General features: G+C 39.1%; 1 protein-coding gene across 2 annotated transcripts in view; it reads right to left on the bottom strand.

Moving 5' to 3' along the window:
* The window catches only part of LOC114662753 (TLE family member 5-like), a 169,802-nt gene that overhangs the window by 17,081 nt on the left and 139,430 nt on the right, over positions 1-13,291 (bottom strand). The window lies entirely within an intron of this gene.

Genomic DNA, 13,291 nt, shown 5'->3' with positions numbered 1-13,291 from the left:
GTTGTGATGGTGGGTGGGTTATTAAGGCTAGAACTGGGGTGCTTTGGGGGCAAAGCAGTTAGTGGTTCAGCCTAAAAGCCTGAGAAACATGGGTCTAAATCCTAGACCTGGTACTATGCTTTGTAAGAACTGTAATTAAAGCTTTTTCATCCTATCCTTTTGATAGTATTCTACAGAGGCACTTGATGTCACTGCTACTTTATCAAATGGCTGTTTCTGTCCATGCAATAAGATATCATAATTATTGGGAACCTTAAGACCAATGGTTACAAACAGAACACCAGACTATCTTGTTTTACTTTAGTTAATTAGAGTTGCAGACTCTAGCATAAGCTTATGAAATTCAAAGATGCCAAAAAAAGGAGGGCAGGCAGGTGGTAGCCTAGCCAGTAAAACGGTCACTCTGCCTATTATAAATGCCATACACCAGGGGTCCCCAACCCCCGGTCCGCAGCCTACTACCGGGCCACTACAGAACTGCCGTCAACGGAGACTCACTCAGACTTTTCAGAACGCTTGGCAGGCAGGGCTTTGCAGCGGTGCAGAGAGAGGAGAGAGACCGAGGTGAGAGAGTATTACAACAAAGTATTTTGTTGGTCCCGACAGTTTCCCCATATGACACGAGTCTATAGAAATCTCGTTACTACGAAGTACATTCAGCAGATACTTTCATTACAATGAAGTGACCTTGAAATGCTTGAATGAATCATCCACAGAGCTGTTAGATCTGTGGTCGCAGCTCAGTGGTGCACATTTGCACAACGATCCCCAAACAGAAACATTGTAAAAAAAAAATTCTTTCTTCGAACTTTCCTCATACTGTTTTTTTTTTGTTGCTGTTTTTGTTTTCTGTGGTTTTTAGTGATACCTTTTGCTTATTGCTTGTCAACATTTGAAAAACATTCTATAGAAACGGCAGACACGAAAAAATGATAGCTGTTAATATTTGTGATGTGCAATCTGTGGGAATGACAAATGCAATGCATATGTCTTTGTTATATGCAAAAAAAGAAGAAAAATCTCGGGTTGCAAACGTATGCGAACTGCTTAATAACTTAATAATAATAGAAATGTAATGTAAATTGTGTATAAAACTGCCCTACAAACCCACCCAGAATCCTCAACCTTCCCCCCCCCCCCCCCCCACCTCTCTCCCGATCCCTGGAAAAATTTGCTTCTGGTAAAGTGGTCCTTGCTGTCAAAAAGTTTGGGGACCACTGCCATAGACCACTCGGAGGTTCATTTTCTCCAGGAATGTTTTCCTCTCCTCAGTTGACAACTGTCAATTCTCACTGCATGTTAACAGGTTTAAAATTGGCATGATTTTGCTTCTGTGTATCAACTGAAATTGGTTTCTGTTTTACTGTTAATTATTTTGATAGTGTGTATGAATTTTTAAATATTGTAAGGTTTAGAATTTTATTCTTATTGTGTTAAACCTGTAAAAATATGTACAAATGTTGAATCTATACTTGCTGAAGGTATAAATGAATAAACTGAAAGGAACTATTCCCCAATTCTTTCTTCTACAGATTTCTCGATGGGCTCTGGTTTTCATCCAACATCCCAAAGATGTGCCAGTTAGGTTTACTGGTGAGTTTTAATTGGTTGGCATAAATGAAAGCAGATGTGTACAAAAGTGCACCCTGGACTGAACTGGTGCTCCAAAATCAAGGCTGAATCCGGATTCGTTTCTCATTTTTGTCAGGATGGGCTGCACCTATTTCATGACCATGCATTGTATTAAGGTGGTTTGTAAAAAGAATTACGGATTACATTTTACATTCTGGTTACAGAGGCATACTGGTAGTAACATTTAGTTATATACATGCAGCCTCTGTGCGGGTCTCAGCAGCCTGTCAAAATGGTCATATATTCAACATCATTTTGAAAATGATAGAAAGTCACACAGACAGAACAAACTTTTTTGACCACAGGGGTCTCCAAATAGCAACATAAACGCAAAGGGTCCACAGACGTAGTGGAAAACATTTAAAACAACGTACACACAAATGCTCATGTGGACTACTCAGAAATATACACACGATCTATACAGTGTACTTCAATGTATAGCGTCCCTAAAGAAATACCGTGCACAACTAAATGTGTGTGTACTGTAACTTGTAAATAATAAAGTTGCACAATGGAAGGAGGACTTATAAAGTCTGACAGCTATGAGCAGAAACATCCTAATGGTGCACAGTGATGGAATGAGTTGCTGGCTAAATGTGAGATAGTGATGGTGCTAATCTGTCACTGCTGCTCAGTTTTGCAATACATCAGCCCTTCCTGATCAGGAATGTCAAATGAGCTTTGCTGCTGATGTTAGTTGCTGCAGCTTAATTGCAGTTTAATTAAAAAAATATATAATATATAGTAACGACAAATTTCACCTAACAAATGGTAAAAAATGCAAACTTCCAAGTAGAATCTTCTTTGACTTGCCAGAACACGGTATGACTCATGATCGTGTGTTTCATAAGAAAGTCGGGATCAGTCTTCTCAGTTCTTTATCTGCTTTGTCCGGAGACCTAAAAATGTAAAACTGATCTTCAATATCCACTTTCAGTTTGGTAAGGTATAAGTTGCTATATTTGATTTCAGCTCTATGTAGGCTCTGTTTAATGCTGCGGAATGCGACATGTTCAGCAGCTGTAGCAGGACAGATATCTGGGAAAATACAAATAGGGGTACTTTCAAAAATAATCTCATGTTTGTGTCTGAGAAGGGGCATGAGATATTATTTGGCCTGTAGTTTCTCGAACACGGACAATTAGGCTTTTTGGTTTGGAGGCATTCGATCCTTGTATGTGGCAGCCGGCAAAGATCTCGATGTCCAATTTAAATTTAAAGTCATCTCCAGTTATTTTAGAGAACAGTTCAACTACGAATTTTGCTGGGTCTGGACTTTCCCATTTTTCAGGAAGACCTTCATTCTGATGTTGCTCCTTCTATATCTATCTTCCAGCGGTGCCAGTTTGTCCACGAGCACTTTGTATTCTGATTTTGTAGCTGTTGCTTTTTTATCTGTGGCAGAAGCCGATTGTCCAACTTTTTCAATGCAGGTTGTGAACGTTTGCTTAACATCTTTAAGCTGAGCAGCAAGTACTTTAATTTTACTCTCTAATTTACTTGTATTGTCCTACAAGTAAAACATTTTAAAGTATTTTCTCATCAATTTTTTGTAGCATTTCTTATAAAGGTTATAGTAAGCTTAGTACTTAAACATTGCTCCAGGTTTTTCATATCCTGATGCAGTTTCTCATTTAGGACATTTATTTCTCTATTGTCCTTCTTTGCATCTCGCCTTATATCATTTATATTCTCTCTGAGTGTGGCGATCATTACCTTCAGATTGGTAAGCGTGTTTCAATCTTTCGCGATCTCCATAGGCAGAGTTGTGAGTTTAGTGGGAGATGATGATGCAGACATGCGGGGGCAATTAGCTGAAGTTGACAGTGGGGATGAAAAGACCATGCTGGGCTCCAGTGATCCTCCTGGATTATACCATTCTGGACCCTGTCATTTGGAAATCCTCTTTGAAGTCATTCTTCACAGAAACACTTTATGGTTGATTGTTTAATCATTAAAGCAAACCTGGGCAGTACCTGAACTCAGGACATGGGAAGACTGAGGCATCAGTGTTAACCACTGTGTCACCATGGTGTGTAAATGAAATGTTTTTAAAATTGATGCAAAATATGATATCATTTTTAGTACTTACAGTATGTAGTATATTAACCTGTAATTATCCATTGGAATGTTCTGTGTCCAAAAACCACTAGAACTGATTTTAAAATTACATAACTGGTACATAAATTATCCTGTGTGGATCACCAATTTGAAAATGTCATATCATAAATAATGCTGCCTAGTACACTGTTAATGAATCAAAGATACTTCTGTTGTGAAATCTGAGCATTCTTTGAGAGGTCTAATGAAGCCAGCGTTCCTAGTTTGTGGGTTTACTTCAAAGTTGTTAAATTTAACAAGATGTAGGTTTCATTTTTTTGAACTGTTTGTTAGCTTTAATTTGGGCATATATTAGATCTGCATGAAGCAATTTTAATTAATCCATTTACAGTACATGCCATTTTTTAAATTTTGAGAACTGCCAAGTGCCCTACTCCATGCCCTGTACATTATAGGCTTTGTCTTATTTTTTAAAGTAGGTCTATAGGTTGCATAGCAGCAGCATTGTATCATTGCCAGAGATTATAACCCACAGTTCAGTAGGATTATCTGCGTTAGTATATAAGTAAGCTTCTCACTTGAATTAAGACATTATAATGTTATATAACTGCAAGCTACAGTGCATCATTCAACTAATCACATTTATTATGTGAGGTGCTACCCTGGTGTGCAAAGTTCAACATGTACTGTATCCCACCATCTTAAATTAGAAGAGATTAGCTTTAGCATCAAATTTCAGATGAAACATAAATAGAAATAATAATAATAAAAAGATACAAATCAAAATCTAAGCACACACCTGAAGAATTAAAAAAAAATCTATCTTGTAATGACTGTTTTGGTACAACTAAACATACTGCCATTGGTGAAGGTGGGCAGGCACTTTGGTAACAGAAAAGGACCAAGAGAAGAAAACATAAGTCAGGGCACAAGAGGGGTGTCAAAACCATAAAGTCAAATAATTGTGTATCAAATCCCAAAACACTTAAAAAAAAAAAAAAAAAAACTCTTAACAAAAGTCGAAACACCACAGGGAATCTACTAAGTAAGCACACATGAAGTCTTTTAAAATTATCCATAACCTTAGACATCCCTTGACATGAGACTAGGGCTGTGGAGTCTGAGTCAGAGCTGCAACCAATGGAGTCGGGAGTCAGAAAAAATGTAATGACTCCAAATAAACAAACTGTAATATAATGTGTTAAAACTTTCAATTTCACTTATACTAATTTGACTAGGCTACTTTTCTTCTAGCCTTTTCATAAAAATATAGTGTCTTTTTTAATTTTGTAAGTTTTGCCTTTTGTTTAATGTTACTCAATGTTTGTACCTTCTTTAAAAAATAACATAAAAGAGTCGCAGCCTTTAAATCCTAACTTTAACAGGATAGGGTGCTGAAAAGTAGCATGAAGATTCACATTGGCAGTGATAAAATGTCTTGTATGTTGTATGTTATATGCTTTCAATTTCCATTGAAAATTATGAGTCTAATTACAAATAGAGGAGTAGGAGGTACCATAAATTGAGAGGTCAGAGTCCAAGGCTTTGTGTATTGACTCCACAGACCTGCCTGTGATCCTGGCTTAAATATCACTGTATTGATGACATTATGCATTGCAGCGTTTGGGCTAGGTCTTTGATGACAGATGCCTGTGTCTAACAGACTGATACGCAAAATGGCAGTTCTGATAACTAAAGCAAAATGGTGTTGTGGTAATTACAAAATCTGATGGAAAAATAAAACAGTTGTGGCAGATGGCCAGGGATCTTACCTGGCAGGGACGCCTTAATAATGGAAGGACCAGGGGAGAAAACAAGCATAGGGAGCATTAGATGGCAGCCCCCCTGGGATACAGCGGTGCCTCAAATTCCCAAAGGGTTTCACGGGAGTTGGAGTCTGGCACAGCCCTTTTTGGTTCTGTGGGTGCTGCCAGGGGGTACTGCTGAACTTGCAGAGTCCTACTTGGTCCGGTTTCTGTCTCACCCAAAAGTGCTTCCGGACCATGCTAACAGGCCACCAGAAGTACTCCCGGGTATTGGATGAATGAAGCCCATTGCCACTGCTCCAGAAGCCAGAGTCATGAGGAAGGGAAACGAAACTTGCTGTGAGGACTGGAGGTGGAAGGAAATACAGAGAGAGAAAAAAGAAAAGACAAAGTGCCTGGTGCTTTACTTTTGTGCTGCTTTGTACTTTTAATTGTGGTGTGCAAGTGGGAAACGAAAAGGAAGCGTTTCCCACAAGAAAATTAAAAAATGTTTGTTGCGTAGCTTGTGTCCTGTGTCTATCTGTGTCGGGTTTGGAGAGCTCAGCACCCCCTGCAGGCAACACAGTATAACTTTGCAATGCTAGGTAACAGATTGAGGCCCAAATTAACTTGATTCCAGAGTAGTACATCATAAATTGACAGTACTGTAAAATCCCGTTTTTTTTTTTTTAAGAAATCCATAAAGTGGAAAAATTTGTTTGTGTTTTATTTAGTCGACACTGGTATAAACAAAGGTTTTTAATCATATAAATGCTTGAATTTCTTGACAAACATGACATTTTAAAAAAATGAAACTGTTAGGCAGACTTTTGTTTTCCTTTTTTCTGATGCTTTTCAATAAAGTGAATTACAAACCATAAAAGCATATTGCATTTTCTGTATTTTAATAAACAGGATTCTGGTAAGGGCAGCATGGTGGCGCAGTGGTAGCGTTGCTGCCTCGCAGTTAGGAGACCCGGGTTCTCCCTGCGTGGAGTTTGCATGTTCTCCCCATGTCTGCGTGGGTGCAGGTTAGGTGCATTGGCAATCCTAAATTGTCCCTAGTGTGTGCTTGGTGTGTGTGTGTGCCCTGCGGTGGGCTGGCACCCTGCCTGAGGTTTGTTTCCCGCCTTGCACCCTGTGTTGGCTGGGATTGGCACCAGCAGACCCCCCATTACCCTGTAGTTAGGATATAGCGGGATGTATAATGGATGGATGGATTCTGGTAGATTAAGTAACTTGCTCGGTTTGGGAGTTCGTACCTTGGACTGAGGTTGTGATCTTGGAATTTTCCTGTTTAACTTCCTACCTACAAGGACGCCTGCACTGAAATGCTCACAACGAAAGGGAACATAAAACATTATTATCAAAGAGTCAGGGTTAGTCACTGGACACAACACAGGAAACAGCCATGGCCAGAGAATGAGTCCAAGGCAGGGCCCACTCACACAAAAACAGATATTCAGTCATAGTTACACAGGGACAATCAGCTTGTGCCAAATAAAATAAAACTGATGGTATAATTACAAGAAGCGAGAGCCTGCTAATTAGGCACAATGAATGCTGCATTATAAAATAAAGGTAATGCAACAATTGAGGTATATAAAAAGAGAATGATTACTGATTACTCAGTAAAATAGACTCATTAGTGCTTAGTCTCAAAGACAATGCTTTAAATAAAACTGAGGAATGATTGAGATTAAATGTTTACTATAAAAGGTGCTATATAAAATAAAGTGATTAGTGCCCTGTATTAAATAAACTAAACAGACTGAATAAAAAAAACTATATTAACTAAAACTGGTAGTGAGTAAACTGTTTACCATAGAAAGTACTACATAAATTAAAACTGATGGACTAAGCACAATTTTCCATATTTCTAAAAGTTGGAGCACTGGCACCTATCAGGGGCACCTGGTGACTAAAATCCTACACTTTTAATTCAAGTGCATAGTATTGTAAATTCTGTTCTGAGATTGTTTTCAAGTAAAGGTTTTGAGGTAAGGTTGTTATTCTCACACATGCAAGTAAGAATTTCAGCCTACATACATGACAATAATGATTCTATAAACCTATTCCTATCCTCCTACTTCTCCCTACTGACTTCATCATTTCCACCTCCATCACTTCACCCTGTGCCACAATCTCAAATCACCTCATCCTGTTTTTGTTACTGACACACTTCCTTTTCCCCCAAACTGTTTGTCTACACATGACTCGTAAAATTCTGCATATCTACACGCTTAAGCGTAAATCCCGTCTAAATGATAAATGTTTAAAATGAAATTCTTGTTTAATCAAAACTAGTTCTTCGCTTGCCTACCCCCGGGGTTGGGTATCCTGAAATACATTAGTCGAGCTTGTTCGTCTTGGAGCCGTGCCTGCTTTGCTTCCGCAGTTTCAGACGCGGTTGTAGGCGCCTGCATTCATTGATCTTATCTAGGTGGGCTTGTGTTTGTATCGTTGAGCTGTATTATGTTTGAATTCGGTGTAAAGCGTTCAGCGGTTTGTACAATCCCAAGCAGCACATTACTCCTAACTTCACCCCGCAGTAGTGCCACTCATAATATGCCGGTTGACGCCTGCGCCCTTCGTACTCTCTTTGTGGACCTGTGGGGCCAGTGTAGCCTCTTCCGTTTGAATCCGGGCTGCAGCGCAGAATCCTCTTTTTGGCGTGGCTGTGTCGGTAGTCGTTCACGTCAGTTGAGCTGTGTCGTTTTTGGGTCGTGAGTCCTTCGTTCACGGTGGATACGACTTTGATTGCGGTTTATGAGATGTGCGCTGTACGCGCCTGTGCAGTACGTCTCATGGTCCCATCGCCGTGTACCTGCGTCCATGCCATCCGGTTTAGTTAGTAAACCTGCGTCCATGCCATTCGGTTTACCATTCTCGGTTAGTAATATGGATTTGTAGAAAAGAAGGAGGTTTATAAACACAAATTTCACATACTGTTTAGAGTAACTGGTACATGCAACTGAAAAAAGAGGAAATTTGGAATTAGCTGATATGTAAAAATAACCACAAGGTTTATTCATATAATCATTGAATTCATAAAATGACTGGATATCAAGAAGGCTGTCAGAACAAATTTCACTAATTGGATACAATTTGAATATATTAAAAAAAAAAAAAATCATATTTGAAACCAAAACCTCACATAAAAACTAGGCTTGGTTTACAATGCTCTCTTTGAGGTTTTTCTAAAATCTGTGGCATTAAAAGTTTAAGAGGCTCTCTGTGATATAAAGATAAGAGAGCAGGTCAATGCAGTCTGCATCATATAGGTTAGTGTTATCAACCATAAATGACTTATATAGTCATAAAATAACTGCAGAAAGAGTGTCAGAAGTGATCATCAGTTCAGAAAGCATTAGGAAACCACAGCAAAACATTTTGGAATTCAACAGTTTGCAGCAGTGGTACTTGAAGTGTCTTGGACTGAGGGCCACTTTGATAACTTCAAAAATAATAGCAGGCCACTTGAGGATGAGTGTGACCAGTCAGTGAAATTCTGAGTTAAATTTCCCACATTTATTTTATGAAAGGCATTTATGTGAAAAGTACTAAGATTAAAATCAAACTTTGCTGGATTTGTGCTTTAGATCACAGATTTCAGCCACTGATTTATAATAGACTCTTAGCAATGAAAATCGATTACCAGCTGGCAGCCTTAACTTGTTACCGGCAGTTTGGAATTAAGAGGTTGCCTTAACCAGACATGGATTCACCAGGCTTACACCAAAATAAGTTTAGATGAGAGACCTGTGCAGTGATCGAGATCAGCTAGACTCGAGAGAGACTGAGGTTGAAGAAGACAGACCGACAGAGGTGTAACCTCAACAAGTAAACAGGAGTAGAGCAGAACGGCACAGAATTGAAGCAAAAGTTCTCAATGCCCACAAGAAAAGTAGACGGTATGCCTCGTGGTGGTAGTTTTAAAGCCATTTCTCAGATGTCTTAAGTATATCAGTTTGGTACCACTGATGTCAGCTAGGCAACCTTAATTATGACAAATAAATGCTTATGTAAACAGGTAAAAGATTGCATCCGAGGGACTTAAAAGTCACTGCCTTGATGACTGGATCACTTGACTCACACATACGAACCACACTTTGAGAAACACTTGTCTACAGTAATGGATAAAATATGAGACTGAAGTGATTATACCTACAAATGTACACACCTTTCAGAAGTATATGTTATAGCAATATGAAAACACAGAAAGGATGTCCAAAAGGAGCCCATCCAAGGGTCTCTAGACCTCTTGGTGGTGTCACCAGGAGAAAATCTTTGCTCTTGAGTGAAAGCCATCATTACTCATATTAATTATGGGCAAGGTCATATGCATTATTCTGCATTTTTTTTTTAGTTTTTTTTTTTGAACAAATCAATTTAAAACACAACAGGTGTCATAATGGCTTAAAAGTCATATAGGGCCAAGAGGTGGCTCTGAGGTGAAGGATCTGTGCTGGTATCCAGAAGGTTGCCGGTTCGAATCCCCGTCACTGCCAAAAGAGATCCTACTCTGCTGGGCCCTTGAACAAGACCCTTAACCTGTAATTGCTCCAGGGGTATGCGAAAACTAACAAATTCGTAAGACAAGAAATTGTATAAGGCGAAATAAAGAACAAAAAAAAAAGTCTATCTCCGCAGTGTCAATTGTGATGGAGGAGCTGTCGGCTACCTTTTGTCCATAAAACTAAACAAACTGCTATCACTGCCAGAACTATGAATTCACATTTCAGAATAAACCAAAGGATCAAGCATATTTAGCTGCAGTTAAGGAAGCAAAATATAGAAAGGACTTAAATTAAAAACAAATCCGCAAAAGATATTTAAAGTTATGGTAAAGAATGCACATATTTAAGAATTTCACAGAAATACTTGCAGGCCAGATAACTGAACAATGAGATTAATTAAAAGTAAAATTATGATGCAACAATTGTGAAAATGGCTGGAATTAAAAATTGAAGCAACATGGGTTCCCTAGATCTAAACCTTAAAACAACTACTCTGAACAATTGATAGGATTGTGAATGTACATCCAGTGGCCTCTTTATTGGTATAACTGTCCTGTTATTGGGTAGAACTCTTTAGATTTAAAAACAGCTTGAAGTCTTTGAAGCATAAATTCAACAAGGGTGCTGGAAACATTCTCCGGGGATTTTGGTAGAATGTTGACTTGACAGAATGACAGTTTCTGTAGATTTTTTCAGAGTTATACCTTATCCCATGCTCGGTTGAATTAATATCTGGAAGATGTGTGGCCCAGTAGCATAAACTGAAGGCAATGCTGTGTTTGTGGAACCAGTTTGAGATGATGTGGGCTTTGTGACATTGTGCCTTATACTCCTAGAGGTATCCTTCAGAGAGACAGAGAGTAGACTCTGGTCATAAAATGATGCACATGGTCAGTAACAATGCTTAAAGGGTCAATATGGGATTCAAATGAGGCTCAACTGTGGGGAATGTGGTATTACAATACACTATTACATTACTAACACCAGCATGTACCATTCACACAAAACAGATGGATTCATGCTGTTTACACCAAATTCTGACATTATCATTTGCACATCATAGCAGAATTTTGTCTCTATCAAAGCAGTGGACATTTTTCTAATTTTCATTTGTCCAGTTTTGGTGATTAGCTCCAGCTTTTTGCTCCCAACTAACAACAGTAGAACCTGGCATGGTCTTCTGCTGCTATGGCCAATTTCATTACATGTCCTACACCATTTACATTCAGGGATGCCCTTCTGCACACCACTGCTGTGTAAAGAGCTGTTAATGTATGTGATTATTCATGGCCTTTCTGTTAGTTTAAATGGGTCTGGCTATTCTCCTGTGACCTTTCCCTTTAATAAGGTGCTTTCACTTACTGGATATGTTCTGGTTATTGCACAATTCTCTGCAAACTCTAGAGAGTAAAGGGTGTAAACATCTCAGGAGAGTAGCTGTTTCTGAGAAACTCTAACCCATCATATCTGGCACTAATAATCATACCACAGTGAAAGGCACTTAGATCACTCACGTCTCCCACTTGAATGTTTTGCTGAACAACAACTAAGCCTTTTGACTGTTATGAATCTTCATAACAGCACCCAAGCAATGTACCTGTTTCGTTTTGAGAAGTTCTGGACCATTTGTAACACTGTTCATTGTTTTTTATTGTTATGTTGGTGACATCTTCTGGGTTTCATTTTATGTGCTATTATTGCCTCCATTTTGTGGTGTCTTCTGAACTGCCGCAGCCATGTTGTTTATGTTATAACTGGCATTTCTTATTTTTAGGGGATCTTCTGGAGTGTTTCAAACAAAGTATGCACCTGCAGAATTCAATTCTGGCCCCTTGCTTTTATCTAGATGGGTCCCTGAGTAACTTGAATAATTTTACCTTTATACTCTTACACCATTTTGTTTAGATACAGGCACCACCATTTTGAGATGGCAGCATTTTTGGTTGCTATGGCACACAAAGTTCTGGAAATGTGTGATCAGATCAACACTACAAAGGTCAGTGGATACATTTCAGGTGTATCTAGGAATATGGAAAAACAGTGCTGGTTAATGAACTTGCTTTTGCCGTCAAGGTCTTCGATTTTTGATTAGCCGTGAAGTGGCAGACAATACAAAATGACAAAGCAGCATGTAAAAATTGACAAACCTCTCTGGCATTACTCACAAACTGCCTCTGAAAGCAACAGAACTGTGCATCTGGAGCTTCCAGAAATGGGTTTCCAACACTGAGTAGCTGCACACAAGCTTAAGTTCACATTGATGTATATAATTCCAAGAGTCGGCTGGTGGAGTGCAAAGCACACTGTGTTTGGATTCTGGAGTGATGGAAGCGTGTTCTCTAGAGTGACAAATCACGCTTCACTATCTGGCAGTCTGATGGACCCTAGGAGAACACTGCCTTCTGGACTGTGTAGTGCCTACTCTAAAGTTTGGTGAAGCAGGGATAACACTCTGGGGCTGTTTTATAGGGGCTGGGCTAGACTCCTTGTTTTCTTTGAAGGGTATTGTTAATGCTACAGCATACAAAGACATACAATTGTTTGCTTCCAGCTTTGTGGCAACAGTTTGGGGAGGGTTTTTTTCTGTTCAAGCACAACTGTGTCCCTGTGTACAAAGCCAGGTCAATAAAGACAAGGAAAACTCAAGTGACTGACTGAGAGCCAGGCATTCTCATCCAATAGCAGTACTTGACCTTACAAATGGTATTTTGGTTGAATGGGCACAAATAGGCAGGCAGTGTGGTGTAGTAGTTAAGGTTTTGGATTTCAAACCCTGAGGTTGTGGGTTCAAGACCCGCCACTGACAGTGTGGTCAAGTCACTTGACCAGCCTGTGCTCTAATTGGAAAACCAAAACAAACGTAACCAATTGTATCATAAATGTTGTAAGTTGTCTTGGATAAAATTCCCAAACTACAAGATACAAATCTTGTGGAAAGCCTTCCCAGAATTAAAGCAAAGGTTGGAGACGCAACACCATATTAATGCTCATGGTTTTGGGACGGGGAGTCCAACAAGCTCATATAGATGTGATTGCAAGGTATCCACAAGCTTTTGGCCATATAGTGTAGTTTAAAAATATTACACATTTGAATATCTGTGATAGACTAACACTGAATACTCCTCTCACACACGCATGACTGTATTGAGAGCTACAGAAGGGGTTCACTAAACTTTAATTATTTGAGAGCTTATAAGAAGCCATGTGAATCTTTGTGCACTGACTTGGCTGGCGTCTGCCATTCACTCTCTCTTCTTTTTATTTGTTTGCTTTTCAGTCTCTGGGTAAACTTGGCTACTTCCCAGTTTTAACTTATTGACATGGAAAGTTGTC

Source organism: Erpetoichthys calabaricus, chromosome 12, assembly GCF_900747795.2.
Source record: "Erpetoichthys calabaricus chromosome 12, fErpCal1.3, whole genome shotgun sequence".
Classification (NCBI taxonomy): domain Eukaryota; kingdom Metazoa; phylum Chordata; class Cladistia; order Polypteriformes; family Polypteridae; genus Erpetoichthys; species Erpetoichthys calabaricus.
Note: the sequence above shows the minus strand (reverse complement) of the source record. Positions and strands in the feature narration are given on the sequence as shown.